At 41.9% G+C, this 18,042-nt stretch overlaps 1 protein-coding gene across 10 annotated transcripts in view; it reads left to right on the top strand.

Annotated features, from left to right (window-relative positions):
* Positions 1 to 18,042, top strand: part of SH3KBP1 (SH3 domain containing kinase binding protein 1) — a 237,018-nt gene that overhangs the window by 33,883 nt on the left and 185,093 nt on the right. The gene's annotated exons all lie outside the window — the stretch shown is intronic.

Here is an 18,042-nt window from a genome sequence, read left to right as displayed (position 1 = left end):
TGAAAAGCCGGTGGCTTAATTGTAATTATATATTGATAGAACTGCTGAAAATTTAGGAGTATGAAAACAAAATGTATTGCTTTTCATTCTTCAATATGCATTGTAATTGCTGATGCTTAAAAGCATTCTTATTTAAATACACATAATATTTCTTCACTGATAGAGTTCAGTGTAGGTAGTATAAATCAGTATACTAAGGAGACTCGTTTCCTCTTTTTGCTTGGGTTTGTCTTTTGTATTCTTAAGAAACTCAGAGTATTTTTGTTTAAAATATGTTGTTGTTTAAATTGTAAACAATAAAAAAAAGTATCATAAAAAAAGAAATAAAACAGTTGGGTTTTTCCCCTTCCTGAGGCTTCAAGACATTTGTAGAAGAACATAATCAGAGATTGAAACGTGCTATCTAGAAGTTATATTTTCAAAGATGTAACTTCTTTGGAGCTGTAATATCATACTGTTTCAAGCAGCTTTAATTTCCTGAGAAATTATTTATATATTATTATTTGGGATTGTGTCTTACACAGGGAAGTCAATGTGGCGTTGGCAATAGCCTCTTACAGTAGTTTCTGTCAGGATTTATAGAATTTGCAGGATTAGCTGGTTGAGGGCAATTTTTCAACTTAGTCCTAAAAGGCTGTAAGGCAAAGATAAGGTGTCCTGACCTCATACCTTCTCTTCCCTGAAGAAAATAAGATTTTTTTTTTTTTTTTCTTCCTTTTATTCTTAAATCCCCTCTGGCAACTTTCCAAGCTCTGGATGTTTTTGTTTTCTCTGTAGCTTGTTTATGTGTGGGTGGGCATGTTAGTAATACATGTATTTTGGCCTGATTAATTTTTACACTTATTCTGGCAATTATTTTACTGTTGGAGCAGGCTGCTATGAGAAACTCTTTCCCATAGGTAAAATCTGTAGAGGTGTTTAGCAGCATTTGTATGCAAATGTCTTGCAAAACACACTTCTACAGTTTTGGATTTCCAGAGAGTACAGCTGTGTATCTGATTTTTACTAATAGAACCAAAAACCTTGTTAGACTTCTTAAAACACAGTCACAAAAAGCACAAGCTCCTAGAAACTGAAGTTCAGTCCCATTGCTGTTTCGAAGTCAACATGGAATCATAGAATCACAGAATGGTTTGAGTTGGAAGGGACCTTAAAGATTATCTAGTTCCAACACCCTGCCACAAAAAGGGACACCTTCCACTAGACCAGGTTGCTCAAAGCCTCATCCAACCCGGCCTTGAACACTGCCAGGGATGAGGCAGCCTCCTCCGGGCAACCTGTTCCGGTGCCTCACCAGCCTCACAGTAAAGAATTTCTTCCTAATGTCTAGTCTCCTCCTCTCTTTCATTTAAAGTCATTCTCCCTTGTCCTGTCTCTACATGCCCATATAAGAGGAGAATGCTTGTTGGTATTTCCACCTTTCTTGCAATTTAATTACATCGCTCCGAGATGTACTTAGTCATCTTTAGGAGGCATTGTCTGATTTTGATGTTTTTAATGTTTGTTTGCAAAGTGGTGTAATAGAAACAGCATTCTGGATGCATGTGGTATATTTACAGCATTTAATAATTGTTATGTGAAGGGTTGTGCTTGCATTCAAGCTTAGTCTGCCAAGTATTCCATTTGCTCCATTAGAACAATCCAGCCTGTATCCGGACTACATTTACTGGTTGTCTTTCAGTTTGTATTACTTAAATGCTAAGTGACATTAACAGTAAGTAAGCATGAAGATGAGAGCAAGAAGGACACATGATGAAAAAAGAGAGCTATCAGGGATCATAAGACTATTTTTTCTAACTGCTGCTGTCATGACTTAATGATATTGATTACTTCTGAATATTCTAACACTGTAATTCATTAACAATATGTTGTTTAGTGATCTTGATTTTTTTAGTTTGTTTGGGTTTTCTTTGTTGTTTTGGGATTTCACTTCTGAGTACAGAAGTGCTGTTTTTTTTCTGATGTGTCATGTGTAGACCACTTAACAGCTTTCGTGTGACAGCTTTCATGCTTTTATAAAATGCCTATCAGCTGGACTGGCAAACTATTTGCATTATTTAGTATTGGAAGAATTGTATGACTAATTAGGTATCTTTGTATTCAGTGTCTGTGAGGGCTACAGTTCCCTAGTAGAATCTTTTGGGAACTATTTGGGAAGCTGATAGTGGTGACAGAGTCCTTAAAGGTTTCTTCGTTTCCTGCCATCACCTAATTATTTACTCTGCTAGAATTTCACTGGCACTGTTAGTAAAATTCTAATATGACAGAGTATATTGGAGTGATTTAGGTTTATGGTCAGCACATGCTGTTCTTTTCAGAACTGGAGAGAGACTAGTATATGTGAGTCTCTTAATCCTCATTTTTTGGCCTTGTTACAGCCATATGAAATATATTATTGTTTATATATAGACACTGTAGTCATTCAGTTACCCTTGGAGAGGAGAAAGGTGCAAGTAAGCTACTGTGATGTAATAGAATGAGTTGATTACTCAATCTGACTTCAGACTCCTTCTTTAGTGATGGATCCTTAGTGGTGATGGTTGTGGTGGGAGGTGGTGAGGGATTGAAGAGAATAAATAAGTAGAGCATACATTTTTAAACATAGCAGTGATACCTCCCACCCAGGGGACAGAAACAAGGCAAGCCTTTTATCTTTACAGTAGGTGGCAATGACTTCTCTTTTATTTATTTTTTTATTTATTTTTCACTGGGAATATTGAGAGAAATAAATGCAGCACAAGTTATTCAAGACTGTGCAAGGTGTTGAGTGTGTCTATGTGCTGCTTCACAAAACCTTGATTTCTCCATTCCCACTGCATGGGGACTCACTACACCCTTTGAAAGATTAATTTAGTGCTCATTCTTCTAGAGGACTAATATTTGCCTTCCCAGAGGCTGTCAGCCTTTGTCAAAAACACTGATTAAAAACTCCCTTTCAACAGAAACCATCTTTAAACAGGAAATTCTTTTGTAACTTTCATGACAACCAGCTTAGCTAAAGCCTTGGTTTCCCTTTTAGACATGCTTAGGTGAGTTTAGGTGTTCTAATTTATCTGTCAGTGTTTATTTATTAATTGATAGCACAAAGCAAATGAAACTCCTTTTTATCTTTTTGGTTGAAAATTACTCTTTTCCTACTTGGAGCAAGAATACTGTATCATCCAGCTTTCCTTCTGTCACCTGTGTTTATCAGCTTTTGGTTGCATGAAGGATTTTCTTGGTTCCCTTGCCCCAAGCTTCCTCCTTATTTTGCTGTCAGGACCCTGCCAGCATGTGAGCAGACTGCCTATGTTACTGCACATCGTTGTCATGTCTGCATTATGTAACCATGACACTTTAGAGTTCATACACTTTTCAGCTGTTGCCTTATTACTGGCCCAGTGAATGCCTAATATCTGTAGATAGAAGAGGGTAAGATGCACGTCTCAGCATTTTCTTTATCCTTTCCTAATGTCCTGTGTCTCAATTTTATTGTAGTATCAAGCACAAATACAAACTTAACCTATTCTTCTTTTAAAAGCTGACCTGAGTTATTCCCCTTCTGGGGCTGAATTAGAGAAACATAGATGGAAAAAGGCCTGCAATTCAGAAGTACCACATTAACTATCTTGAACAAAAAATGTATAAAATTCACCCACCAGAAAGCTGCATACATATGTCAATGTAGCTTTCAGCAATTTTTTTAATTGTTCACTTTTATTTTACAGGAGTCTACTTCTAAAATTTAGTTAAACATTTTTGATACAGTTTATTTCATGGGAAAAAAGTACTGTTGCGCATGTACAAAAGGGCATATGCTTGTTTTTTTTCCTCTGTTCTCACACAGATTCTTCAGTCAATTCATAATGCTTTGTGGTGTGCTTTTATCTATTTACCTTTCTTTGACTCTGTGGGATCTGTACTTTCAAACTGAAGGCACCTCTCATGAACAGGTGGTCACAAATAATGATGGTTCATTTAAAACCAAACACTCATTTGCTGCTGATGTTTTGTAAATGTACAGAATGCTAAAGATAAACTGAAGTCCTGGAAGGAGATAGGGTTTGTGTGACCTTGCTGTGAGTTATTGCCAGTTTTTTTCCGTGCAGAAGGAAAGATCATACGTGCTTTGAACCCCTCTTAACTGAACAGTTGAGGGCAGGTTCTTTAAAAACTATTGTACAGAAATAAATTCCATGTACAAGGTAGTTCTCTGAAGCTTACGGAATGACTAGGAGGATATACAGCTGCTTACATGCACCAGTTCTTGTGGGACTGAGCACTGCATTTCATAGTCCTTGATTGTGGTTCTGTGTGGGAAACTTCCCAGTTTCCATATTGTCAGCCCACATGGTTTTAGTGGGTCATGTGAACTTCTGCAGCTTTTCTGACACTGAGTATTTTGTAGAGAATCCAGTCAAAGTGTGTGGTGGACATCAGAGTAAGTGGAGGGAGAGGAACACCTCATTAAACTCTAAAATAGAAGCTTTTTTTTTTCTTTATATATAACTTCTTTCAAAATATTTTCAGCAATGCAAACATGTGTGTAAAAGACATGCAGAATGTGTGTGTGTGGTACACAGAAATAAACACTAGATCTAAATCCGGAACATACATGTTAAGGTGTAAGAAATTATTTTTAAAGGGACTTTTATTTTACAAAATAGAAAGAAAGGAAATGTATTCTCTTGGTCTCATTCATTAATTCAACCTTTTGTACTTCACTAAACAATTGTGTAATGCTGATCTTTTGTATCTGAAACAGAATTCTTTACAAGGAAGTAGAATGTGTGTTGCTTGCCTTTCCAAACCTTAATGACACTTGCAGTGACACTCTATAATACTGACCCCATTTCTTTGCCCGGGATTTTCACCTCTTCTTTCTTTCCTTAGCGGGCATTCAATATTTAGAAAATGGTAATTTTTGTTTGTTTTCTTCAAAGTGTGTATCCTGTACTCCCCAGTAGTTTATTTTTATAAGGTTCATGTGTTTCTATTAGAAGCTGCCCTTCTCTTCTAACTCCCCCACCCAGCAGCTTCTGTGGAGGTTTTATTTTCTCATGAAGCTGAAACTGGGCGTACAAGTTACAAGGTTGAAGAGCTCCTTCAGGGCTTCCTTGCTTATGCCTGGAGTTACTTGTAGTGTGTTGGTAACCTGTCTCTCCAGTTTCTGTATCATGTCCTGCTGTCAAATTGCAGCTCCATGACGCTAAGCACTTCAAAGAACAAGAGAAGTATTTATCATAGATGTGTTAGAGAGTGGTTTTTATTTGAAGACTGGTTATATTAGTCAAAGCTTTCTTGGTCATACCTTTGAGCCTGTCTGTGCTAAAATGAGGTACTAAACTCCTACTATTGAAGAATGTCTGTGGAGGGACAGACAGGAAGATGGGGTTTGATTTTTAACAACCAACACCCCTAGCATTTGCTAATGAGTGCTAACAAATGTATTTGTTTCCTACTGATGTTGTGTTTCGTAAAGTGAAAACAAGATTTACAGGGAGAGGCTGAATTGCTGTATCTTACTAGATTGTGTTGTTGGAAAAATTGACTTGGCTCCCAGACTCAGTATCCCCTCATCAGATCTGGCATCAAGCAACAAAATTAAATACTTGCTATGGGCAATTATTTTTAGTTAAGCCCAAATAATATTGGCTGGTTAGACTGCTTGAGAGAAAAGGGAAGTTTGCATCACTGAAGCATGATACATAGTAGGAGACCAGAATTTGAAACAGCATTATTACTACTGTGTTGCCATTATACTGATACCATCATTTTACTGAACTTCACCTCAAAGTAGCAAGTTTTTGCATTCCTGCTGCTCTCAGGGAAATACACATAACAGGGCTTGTGAAAATGTGTCACACATAATGATTCAGTGACAATATTGTGATTAATTACGGGTGCTTTTCTAGGTGTGCAAATAAACCCCAAAACATCAATGTAGTAGTAATTGTGCAGTAATGATCATTCAGTGCCACCAACAGAGCTTCTTAATTTTTGAGTTGCTAACAGTGGCTGCTTAAAATATTTTTTCTTTTTCTCTAAATGTCTATGCCTTTCAGTGAGGACACACTGGAGTGTAAATATTATCTGCTGCAAAAATACATAGCATAAGATAATACAAAGCCAAATTGTTCTTTGTAAACATTATGGATGAGCAGCCTCACTTGTGATAGGAACTTGCATCTCTTTTGCTTGCTCTGTACCATTGTTCTCTCGTGGTTGTAAAAGTGTTAGTATAATGCACTGCCAGATTGCTTCTGCTGTGAAGCAGCTGTACAAGTGAAGCTTTGCTTCAGGGCCATGTAGTAAAACCCTGTACAGCAAGCAAATGGGCTGTACCAGTAAAAGCTCAATCAGTTAAACCAGGTTAGCTAGTTTAAATCAGTGGTAGGGGCTTCTGCTGCTTAATTTACAAATCACACGTGCCAGTCTTCCTGCTCCAGCTATGCTGGCAAAAGTCTGCCGGAAGGTGCTTTTTAGGGGATTCCGCTTTGTTTTTTTTAATATATAGCACATTGTTGCAATGTAGCCTCTTCCTTTTTTTTTTCTTCTTCTTTTGTATCCTTTTGCCTGTTAGTTAAATGTAGCTGCTTGTTGATACAGTTGTTAGCTCTCTTCCTCTCTACCTGTTGTTTTTTTTTTTTTTGCACTCTTGGAAGGCAGAAAAGTTTAAGATTTTAATTCTGTAAGTGGAAGAAATAGAAGTTAGTATCCAGATTTTATTCTCAAACAAAAGATCTAGAATAATGGTAGATGTGTAAATTGTGCAAGATACTATGGAAGTATTTAAGATCCGAATAACTATTGCTTTGTCATTCAATACTAGCATTAACTCTATTTCTGTATTCAACTGTTAGCATGTGAGACAAGTAGAAAGAAGTGATTGAAGAGTTTCTTTAATGTTTTTTAAGTGAAAATGATACCTACAGGTTATTTAGGAAAGCTTCTTTAATATGAACACATAGTAAGCTAACTCCGATATACAGACCATCATAGGAAATGTAGCTGGGCACCAAATGACATAGTTTAAAATGTTAATGAAGCATTTCCGTGCACTGCAGAAACCATAGCTGTGCTGGCACTAAACTGAAGTTGTGTTCAGTGGTGCGATGCCTTGCAGCACCTCTCTGCTGAGTGCACATGTGCAAAGAGAACAGCTGTGCAGCTTGTACTGTTAGATTGCTTTCATGCAAGTAGTAAGGATGGTGTGACTAAGCAAAGCTTGAGGAAGCACAAGTTTGGTCAGGAAAGAAGCAGAATAAACAAGACAAGACATGGCAGAAATGGGCACAAGACAAATCATGTAAATTCAGGCTCTCTAACAGTGTGAGAAAAATCATTGCTGTAATACCTGCAATCTACATGGTGGATTACATGGGAGCTTCAGTAGAACCGTGTTCACACCCTCTTCCTAGCCTGTACAGTTTCCTTCATTTTGCTGTTTCTAGCTTAACCTCTTGGAAACTGTTCTCAAAAGTTGTTCAGCATAACTTCTGTACCTGACCTTAGGAAAAGTAACTTCTCAGGTATTAATTCTGCCATGATGCCTTGTGTTAAAGGTTAATGTGAACAGATTGCAGTTCTTGCCAAAAACTGTTACAGCATAGCTCCCCACAGGAAGGTTGGATGCTCTTATGTATATGTAATATATGGTCACTTCTATTTTATTATAGCTGATAGGATGTATATACGTTCTAAAGAACACATTTTTAATCTGAAAGGTGGTGTTTTAGTTAGTCATGGCTGTCTGAGTGTTGGAATTGCTTGAGTACTTATGTCTAACATGGTTTCATTTCTTCTTGGTTTGTGTTATGATTGACTGCAAAAGAAAAGATAACTTTATTTGCAGTATGTTTTGTTTGGGAGACCTGTTTTATTCTTTCAGATGTAATTCAGTAATTTAGGTCATATTTGCTTCCACAGGATGACACATTCTCCCTTCTCTCCATTATTGCTGCAACCCAACCTGATATCTGAAAAACAAGCCTTAGTTTCATTCATACATCATAAAGGTAGATAGATCTGCTATAATATCTAACCCAGAAGATCTCAGAGATTACTCCAGAAGGAAAATCAGTTTTTCTCAGGAGGAATCTTGGGAGAAGCTTCTGGAGAATAGCAGAAAGCAAAAGTAGTTCCTGTTTTCAACATGGAAAAGAAAGAGAATTTGGGGAACTCAAACCTCATATTGACCTGGAAGCCATTTCCACAACTAGGAAGGACAAGAAGCTGGTTGTCAGCATAGGTTTATGAAGGAGTAGTCATGTCTGACCTGTCTCTTAGCCTTCCACCATGAGATAGATCACTGATGTGGTGAAGGAGCAGAGGGCAGTGGATGCTGTTTATGTTGGTTTCAGCAAAGCATTTGACACAGTCTCCTATATCATGCTCATTGACAAACTGATAAACTGCAGCCCAAGTAAATGGACAGCGAGGTGGGTGGAAAACTGGCTGAAGTGCCAGGCTCAAAGGGCTGTGATCACTGGTATGAGGTCCAGTGGAAGGCCGGTCCCTGACCGTGTGCAGCAGGGGTGGATGATGGGGCTGATGCTGCTCAGCATCTTCACTAACGACCTGGATGCTGGGGCAGAGTGCTGCACCCTCAGCAAGCTGGCAGATGGTGCAGAACTGAGAGAAGTTTGACTGCCCAGAGGGCTGCAGTGCCATTGATAGAGGTCTCCACAGGCTGGAGAAGTGGGCTGGAGAAGTGGGCTGACGAGATCCTTCTGAACAAAGGGAAATGCCAAGTGCTGCACCTGGAGGGGAATAATCCCAGGCACCAGTACAGGCTGGGGCTGAGTGGCTGGAAAGCAGCTTTGGAGAGAAGGACACAGGGATCCAGGTGGACCCCAAGTAGAGCGTGAGGCAATAATATGCATTTGTGTCAAAGGCATCTCGTAGTTTTGTGGGCAGAGGATTTCGAGCAGGTGGAAGGAAGTCGTCCTTCTCTTCTCCTTGCTTGTGAGGCACATCTGGAGCGCTGTGTCCAATTCTGGGTTCTCCTGTATGAGAGAGAGATGAAGATACCGGAGCAAGTCCAGTGAAGGGCCATGAAGGTGGCTGGGAGATTGGGACACCCGAGATCTTGAGAAGAATCAAAGGGAAATGGGACTGCTTTAGCTGGAGAAGAGACTGCTCAGGGTGATGTTATTGATGTTTCTGGATACGTGTTGTGGTAGAATAAAGAAAGTGAAGCCAGATTCCTCTTGGCAATAGATGCTGAAATGAAGTTGCGAAGCCGCTGGCCATCATATTTGAGAAATCATGGCAGTCAGGTGAAGTTCCCGATGACTGAAAAAAGGGAAATATAACCCCCATTTTCAAGAAAATTGATGACCCGGGGAATTGCAGACCAGTCAGTCTCACCTCTGTGCCTGGCAAAATCTTGGAGCGGATTCTCCTGGAAGGCATGCTAAGGCACATGAAAAACAACGAGGTGCTTGGTGACAGCCAGCATGGCTTCACTAAGGGGAAATCCTGCCTGACCAATTTGGTGGCCTTCTATGGTGGGGCTACAGAACTGATGGACAGGGGTAGAGCAGTTGATGTCATCTCCCTGGACTTGTGTAAAGCGTTCGACACTGTTGCACACGACATCCCTGTCTCTAAACTGGAGAGACATCAATTTGATGGATGGACCACTCGGTGGATAAAGAACTGGCTGGATGGCCGCACACAGAGAGTTGTGGTCAATGGCTCAATGTCCGGCTGGAGACCAGTAACGAGTGGTGTCCCTCAGGGGCCGGTGTTGGGACCGGTCTTGTTCAACATCTTCATCATTGACATGGACAGTGGGATTGAGTGCGCCCTCAGCAAATTTGCTGATGACACCAAGCTGTGTGGTTTGGTTGATACACTGGAGGGAAGGAATGCCATCCAGAGGGACCTGGACACGCTTGTGAGGTGGGCTGATGCCAACCTCATGAAGTTTAACCATGACAAGTGCAAGAAAATGAACATGAGCTGGCTTCAGTGTGCGCTTGCAGCCCAGAAAGAGAACCGTATCCTGGGCTGCATCAAAAGGAGCGTGACCAGCAGGTCGAAGGAGGTGATCCTGCCCCTCTACTCTGCTCTCGTGAGACCTCACTTGGAGTATTGTGTGCAGTTCTGGTGTCCTCAACATAAAAAGGACATGGAACTGTTGGAACAAGTCCAGAGGAGGGCCACGAGGATGATCAGGGGACTGGAGCACCTCCCGTATGAAGATAGGCTGAGAAAGTTGGGGCTGTTCAACCTGGAGAAGAGAAGGCTGCGTGGAGACCTCCTAGCAGCCTTCCAGTATCTGAAGGGGGCTCATAGGGATGCTGGGGTGGGACTGTTCATTAGAGACTGTAGTGATAGGACAAGGGGTAGTGGATTCAAACTTAAACAGGGGAAGTTTAGATTGGATATAAGGAAGAAGTTCTTTCCTGTTAGGGTGGTGAGGCACTGGAATGGGTTGCCCAGGGAGGTTGTGAATGCTCCATGCGTGGCGGTGTGCAAGGCTAGGTTGGATGAAGCCTTGGGTGTCATGGTTTAGTGTGAGGTGTCCCTGCCCATTGCAGGGGGATTGGAACTAGATGATCTTAAGGTCCTTTCCAACCCTAACTATTCCATGATTCTATATTGCACAACTACTGAAGTGACCTTTAACTGTGAAGAGGTAAGTTGTTAACTTATTACGAGTGGTAAGTAACCTTTCGTGAAAGTAGTCAGCTACAGAGAGTAGCCACATTCTGTGAAAGATAGCAGTATGAATTAAAGGCTTGACTGATGTAGAAGCATCAAGGGAGGAGAGTGCTTGGAGGCAACTGCTGGAAAAACTTGTGTACAAGAAAGTACAAATATCAGAATATTAATCAACCACAAGAGGCAAGATGTTACTTTGAGCAGCTTCTAATCACTTGGGGGGGGGGGGGGGTATGTGTCTGCTTAAATGCAGAGGTGTGTGTTTAAGAATGGATTTATTTATGAGTGAGAGAGCAAGAGCATGAGATGAGTTTGGAAAACATGTCTCAAGTTCACAGTTCTAGTCCTCTTATTCTTGCAGCCCCATATTTCTCATTTATGAAGCTTCATTATGTTGTTGCCATGCCCAGCTGCTCTCTTTGCTCTTGTGGTTAGAAACTTTTCTTTACACTTTATCCCAAATTTATTAACGGCCAGTTTTTATCACTCGCTGTTGTGTAAGCAGTCTTGTGAGCTAAGACAGCTTTTTGTTATTCTCCCCCCCCCCCCCCCCCCCCCCCCCGTGGTGTTTCATCAGTCCAGTTTGCTCTTTGTTCTTAAACAGCTATTGGGATACTTTCCTTGAGATACTGATGTAAGGTAGGCTCTCATTCTCTTGAGAGTACTAGCAGTACTTCTCTGTATTTTCTTTAGAGCACATGTTCATATTCTGAACAGACATGATGTGATAAAAAATGGTACACGGTATTCCAGATAAAGCCTCAGTATTGCATTGTGTATTGACTTTGACTCATCTGTTACCTGTTAAATCACTTTCAAAAACCTGTAAATCAGTTCATGGACTTTTATTTGTCAGGCAGACTCAAAGCTGCGAGAAGCAAAATCTGTGTGTTTTTTGAAAAACACAGTAATATGTAGTTTCTTTTTTGTCCTGTGTTCAGCAGTAGCAGTCATGTTTCTCCTTTGTGGTAGCTGGTGCAGTGCTGTGTTTTGACTTCCACCCTGGGAACAATGTTGGTGAAACCGATGTTTTCGGTTGGTGCTAAGTGATGTTTACTCTGACCAAGGACTTTGTGAGGCTCATGCTCTGCCAGGGAGGAGGGGAAGCTGTGAGGAAGCAGAGACCGAGCGCCTGACCCAGGCTAGCCAAGGAGGTATTCCATACCACAGCACGTCATGCCAGGGGTGGGGGGTAACTGGGAGTTACCCGGAAGGACAGGGGCTTCCGGGTGGGACTCGTTTCTTGGCCGGTGGTATCATATTCTCTACCCTTGTTATTTTCTCTTATCCTTGTTGTTGGTAGTAGCGGTGGTGATTTGTGTTGTACATTGGTTGTTGGACTGTTCTTGTCTCAACCCGTAGGAGTTGCACTCTTTCGATCCTCCTCCCCGTTCCTCCGGGAGCTGGGAAGGGGAGAGCCCTGGGGGGGGGGGGGGGCCTCGACTGTTGTTGGCCCGGCACCACTCACTGGGAGTGAGTGAACAAGTTGCCTGACTGGGTTTAAACCACGACATTTTTCTAGCTAGTATGCCCAGCTGTAATTTTCTCTGAAACTCATCTCATTACAAGATTGGTTTTTTAGAGCTGTACGTTAATGATTATTTTGGATTTGTTCATGCCATCAAGAGTGGTCTTGTCTCATTAGCTACGAGACGTATAGTTTGGTCTTTTAGATAAAACTGCTTTTTACTGGCTTGATTGTGTGCCTGTGTGTGTTAATTTGTGGAGTTACCAGTTGTGGAGACAGTGTTCTCATGGGAGAATGCATAATTAGTACATAAACTCTGAATAATCCTGAAAGATACAGCAAGGCCATGAGAGGCCTAAAGAAGCTTAAGCAAGCTAGATAAGAAGAAGCTGGAATTCACTGAGTTAATGAGAACTGTGGACTGTTGGCAAGCTTTCGAGGTCAAGTTCTCACACCTGTGCTTAACCAAATATATGTTAGTCACTAAGGGTCTTCAAGACATGTATCCAATCGTAATATGCCAAATCACTGTAAGTGCATGTAAGAAATAGTATATAAGGAGTTAAGGCTTTGTAATAAATTTGGCAATTGCTTGATCACATTGATCGTCTCTGCGTTGTCTGTGACTCCTGCATCAACAAGTGGCGCCCGAACAGGGACTCTCCGACCAGTAACTTGACGAAGACGAGTTTGAAGGTCCGATGAAAAGGAGGGGGCAGAGAGCCGGCCGAAATTCAGCTCTGCCCGGGCGCTGGGAAGTCAGACGTCTGCAAAACTTCGGGAATCTTGCCCTGATCAGGTGAGCGGCCGGGGAGGAGATGGGGCACTTGCTATCCAAAGAGGAACAGGCAGTGGTGAAGCTCCTCCAAAACACATTCTCTCTAAGAGAGGACTGCAATATGATAGTGCCTCCTTACAGAGGCTGTTAAAGTGGTCCCGTGATCGCGAGGTTAGTAAAGGGACCAAAGATGCACAGAAACACTCTACACTTTGGAGACTGGTGTTCGAGACTTTGAAAGAGATGAAATTGGAAAGGGTGGCAGTAGCTTCTGTATTTGCCGCCACAGCTCCAGAAGGGGCTGTCTCCCCTAACCCCCATCATAGTGCTGCAGCCATGACTTTTGCACCTCCTGTGGTACCTGGAACGGCACTGAAATATCAACGCCCCGAGCCAATGAAAGCAAGAGCCAGGTCCGCAGATGGCCACGTACCGAACGAGACACCTGACAAGAAAGACATAGCTGCGAACAACGGAGACCCTGAGGATCAGACTCCGAGTCCCCTGAATCTGAGCCAGATTTATATCCTCTGCTTCCAGACTCTGACTCATCGTCTCCCGGGTCAGTCTGCTCAGCTCATCAGCAACTACTCACTGGCCTTGGAGACACTCAGCTGCAACAATTGATGAAAAAGCTTGAAGCCCTCAAGACTTGGATTGACACATCTCTATCGGTGCCTCCACCTTATCCTCCGCAAAACCCCTTCCTTAAAGAAGGCAAACAGGGGGAGGGGGTGGGAGAGGTATCGGGGGGCACAAATCCTGCGCACCATTGGCACAGGTTAATCAAAGATGCAATTATTACAGGTGAATTTTTTGCAATGGGCCTCTCTGCATATCCTGTGTTTACTGCACAGCAGGGGGGGGGTAAAGAGTGGGAAGCTTTTGATCTCAAAATAATTAAGGAGGCCTGACAAGCAGTGACCACATATGGGTTAAAATCCTCTTATACTCAAGCTATATATGTTATGATTTTTTTGTGCAATTGACAGGAGACTTTGATGACCCCCCCCGCTATAATACATGGTCAAGCATTAGGTTCAGGTTATATGACTAAAACTCTGGGTATTCTGGTCCAGTACAAGGATTTGGAAACCGGCATTTGGAAAGGTCCTGTGAAAGTAAAACCAACTGGCTGAGGTTTTATGTGTGTAAATTACAGATTCCGGTTTGCGGTGGGTGCCAGCTCGATGGGTGAAACCCTGGAAAGAGTCAGCATCACCCCAGGACACCCCCCTTGTCAGTGATTGAATTAACTGAAATTTGAGCTCAGGACATCCTTTTTATGGACGTTTTCAGCCTTTCTTAAAGTGAAGCGAGCAACCTTTTTTTACAGTAAAAAAAAAAAAGAAAACAAAAACACAACAGAAAAAAACACCCACCACCACCACCCCCCTCCCCCAGGGAAGTGAGATCAGCGCGGGATACAGACGTATTGTGTGATTTTCTGGTGGTGGGAAGGTCTCTCATATGCTCTTATCAGGGGTATTGGGCATACTGTGACGGACCCTGGCCTTGGGATCCCTTATGCAACTCATTTGATAAAGTCTCTCTGTGATACTCATGTACTAGAAGTTGGTGAATATAAGTATGTCCACGTTTCTATCGACCTTTGGAGACCTTTATAGATATTGCTGGCCACTTCTTCCAACATAGGCTGGCCACCTGTGCTGGAATGAGTGTGCATTTTGGTCAGTATAAAAGCCCAAGCCTCATGTGCTGTGGGGGAGGCAGAGCCTCTGCAGGGATGCCCGCTAAGGTTGAGCCTGCCACCTCACACTCCAATGATGCTTCTCGGAGCTGGTTTCCTGTTAGTCTCCACAGGGTCCTTGTGCCACGGTCTGTACGTGGAACTGTAGTGGGAGTAATGATTGTCTGGATTTTGTGCTTCAAATATTGTACTTGTATGGAGTGTGCTTGTGGGATCCCACACGTGTGTGTGTGTGTTGAGGGCAGACGGTGTTCTGTGTATTTTTTGGTGTTGGGTTCATGTAAAAGTTTTTAACCAGTAGCAGTTTAACATTTCGGGCAAGAAAGGGTTAATGCAAAAGTGCGGTTGCCGGTTGCCAGCAGGTATTTATGGCTGCTGCTGAAGCAGGCAGGCAGGCAGCTGTAGCTGCTGCTGAGCAGGCTGGCGTTTGTAGCTGTGCAAAGCAGGCTGAGTGACTTTTGTAGAAAAAAAACAACAAAGAAACAAACAAAAAAAAAACAACAAAAGAAAAGCTGACCTCCGATTCAGCTCCCGGTGCTCCACCAGCGGAATGGCCAGAATAGATGCCAGAGCCAAGGAGTGAAGGGAAAAAAAAACAAAAGAAAAAAACAAAAAAAACAACAAACCAACAAAACAAACAAACAAAAAACAACAAAACCCAACCTCTCAATCTATTGAGGTATTGAGGCAGTTTGTAGAGACACCACAGACAAAGCCTAAAGAGCACCTGCAACACAGTGGGTGCATGGTAGGAGCCTTGCTTATTATGTTTAAGGTAACCTGGGGGGGAATCCAAGATGAATATTGGATGAATAGAGGAATAGATAGATCGGTTGAAATAAGAACTGCTAACTGAAAAAGCGAGAGGGGTAGTGCAACCACAAGCTTTATGGGCCGTAATCTAAGCAGCATCAGGGTGGCAGAAAAAAAAAAAAAAAGAGGCAATGATGCAGCAAACTCTGTGACTGTTAACAATGTGCAGTTTAACCTGTCTGCTTCTCAAGAACTGATAACCTGGGGGAGGGGGTATATTTGTGTCCTAATGACTACAGGTCCATGGCGACTGCCTGCAAAGTTTGTGAAGCCTTGCCATGAGCTGGACAGACGAATGGAAAAACCTGATGCCTCAGCTACAGGAGCTGACCGTGAATACCCCAAGCAGAATGTGATAGAGGAAGAGAAAAACGAATGATTGCAAAACATCACTTGGGGGCAACTGAAAAGTAACATCCTGAATATGTGTGCTTGTAAAGTAGCTATTATTAGAGGCTGTGATTTTGTGTATAAAACCACCTGTATTTACTAGCCAGTTGCTAATGAGGAACTACACCTTGTATTGTATAGATTTGTCACTTGTAAAAGAGATGTTAGAGTATGGAAATTTGCAGTAGCTGCTAGAAAATGCTAAGGCAAAAGCTGGAAAGATTCTAATACAATGGTAGTGTTATAAAGCAGGTGATGGAACAAATTAAGAGGGTGGGAGAATTCCACTGGTAAGAAATATCTTTGGCTAGTCCCTCGCTGCCATCAGCATCTTCAACATGCTGCTGCACCCTGTAATAGTTACTCTGCTAATGTAAATTTGTGTGTGCCTTGCTGTAGTAGCGACTTGTTACTGGATGAAGCAGGTGAAACTCTGCATTGACAACAAGGTGCAAGGACTGAGGCTGACAAAATGCCTGCTACCACAGTCAAGGGCAAGACTGGGTTGGCCTCTGTGTTTGCCACCAAGAAGAACCTTTAGCTCCGCTGTTGGCTGCAACCCAGCAAGCGTGGACACATGCCATGCCAGGCCTTGATGTGAAGGATGGCCTCCCCTGTTATCAGAGAGCCATACAGCAGAAAAAAGGGGCAGGCCCAGCAGCCTGTAGTTGGCATATGTTGGAGATATGATCTAGGCCAAATCCCCTGCTCAAGTAGGGTCACCCAAAACATATATAAAACAAAAAGGGGGAGATGTGGAGGCAGTGTTCTCACGGGAGAATGGATAATTGGTACATAAATTCTGAATAATCCTGAAAGATACAGCAAGGCCATGAGAGGCCCGAAGAAGCTTAAGCAAGCAAGATAAGAAGAAGCTGGATTTCACTGAGGTAATGAGAACTGCGGACTGTTGACAAGCTTTTGAGAGAAACTTTGTATGAGCAAGATCTTTTTAGATTAGAGTGTTTGAACAGCTTGTTCCATCTTGAAGTAAAATTTATTTTCAGTAGCCATATTGTAAATGTACCTGTGTGAGGGAAGTACAGAAAGCAAAAAATCTTGGAGTAGAATTTTGTCCCTGAGTTCAAAGACACTTGGCAGAACCCAGGCCAAGGCAGAAAATTACCTAGGTTATATTTGGAAGTGGAGTATTTGCCTCTCAGATTTGTATACCTAGGACAGACTTGTGAGAAACTGGAATTAGTTTGGTAGTAGATTTCAGTCAGGAAAACAGAGGAACAGTGCAATTATACTAGAGAAGTTGAGGAAGAATATTGTAATGACTGGGGCATGCTTACTGTTCTAGAGAGTTAAAACCGATGACCATTGTTGAGATAGGTAGAAATAATAATAGTAAAAAAAAAGGATGAAAAAGAACAGCATGCAGTTTTAAGATTTCTGTGGAATTACTAACAAAGGCTGAATTTGAGAAGGGTGATTGAAAGGGAGTGAAACCATGGGTTGGGGTTAAAAGGTTTTGGTGGAGCACCATAGCTCAGGGTAATATGCTGGAAAGTGCTGTGGAAAAAACCCAACAGTAAGGTGAAACGGGACTGGAGGAAATGAGCGTAATGTTCAAACCCGACATAATCTCTGCTGTGCTTTCTTTTTTGTTTTTGTTTTTGTTTATTTGTTTGTTTTTGTTTTTTTTATTGTTTTATTGTTTTTTTTCATCGTCTCCCTCAGTTATGACCCTGTTAATAAGCATGCCCCTGTGACTTCCTCTGCAAACCATAAGCAGCATCTGTCAACCATGTCTCCTCCACCTGTTTCAGAGATTTAGTAGTAAGACAGAGGGGCAAGGTGAGTAAAAGTTGAGGGGATACTTGGGAAGTCAAGAACTGAGGTTAAACAGAATGGCTCTTAGGAGCCACCCAGTAGGGCTGTCTCAGTGTTTGTACAGAAGATATGAAGGTTTAATACAAGCAGTGAAGAGAGCATGGATTTAAAGAATTGTATTCTGTGACAGTGTCTACTGGCAAAGACACAGCTGTGTTTGCTAGATTTTTTTCCCTGTAGTGTTTTTAAATGTGCCATTGTGACTATATTGATTTCCCCCAATTAGCCTCCTTCGAAACTGCAGTCAATGCTGTAATCAAAATCAGTTCATCTGATTTTGGTTTGGCTTTTCGGGTTTCACTTTTGACAGATACTCATGGCTTCTTGCAACAGTTACTTTGCATAGCTTTGTTTTTATGGAATCTTTTATTGTTGATGGTTTGTAGTATT

This window comes from Pezoporus occidentalis, unplaced genomic scaffold (assembly GCF_034315485.1).
Source record: "Pezoporus occidentalis ecotype Australia unplaced genomic scaffold, CSIRO_AGI_Poc_V1 ctg81, whole genome shotgun sequence".
Classification (NCBI taxonomy): Eukaryota; Metazoa; Chordata; class Aves; order Psittaciformes; family Psittacidae; genus Pezoporus; species Pezoporus occidentalis.
This window is presented reverse-complemented; position numbering and strand designations above follow the sequence as displayed.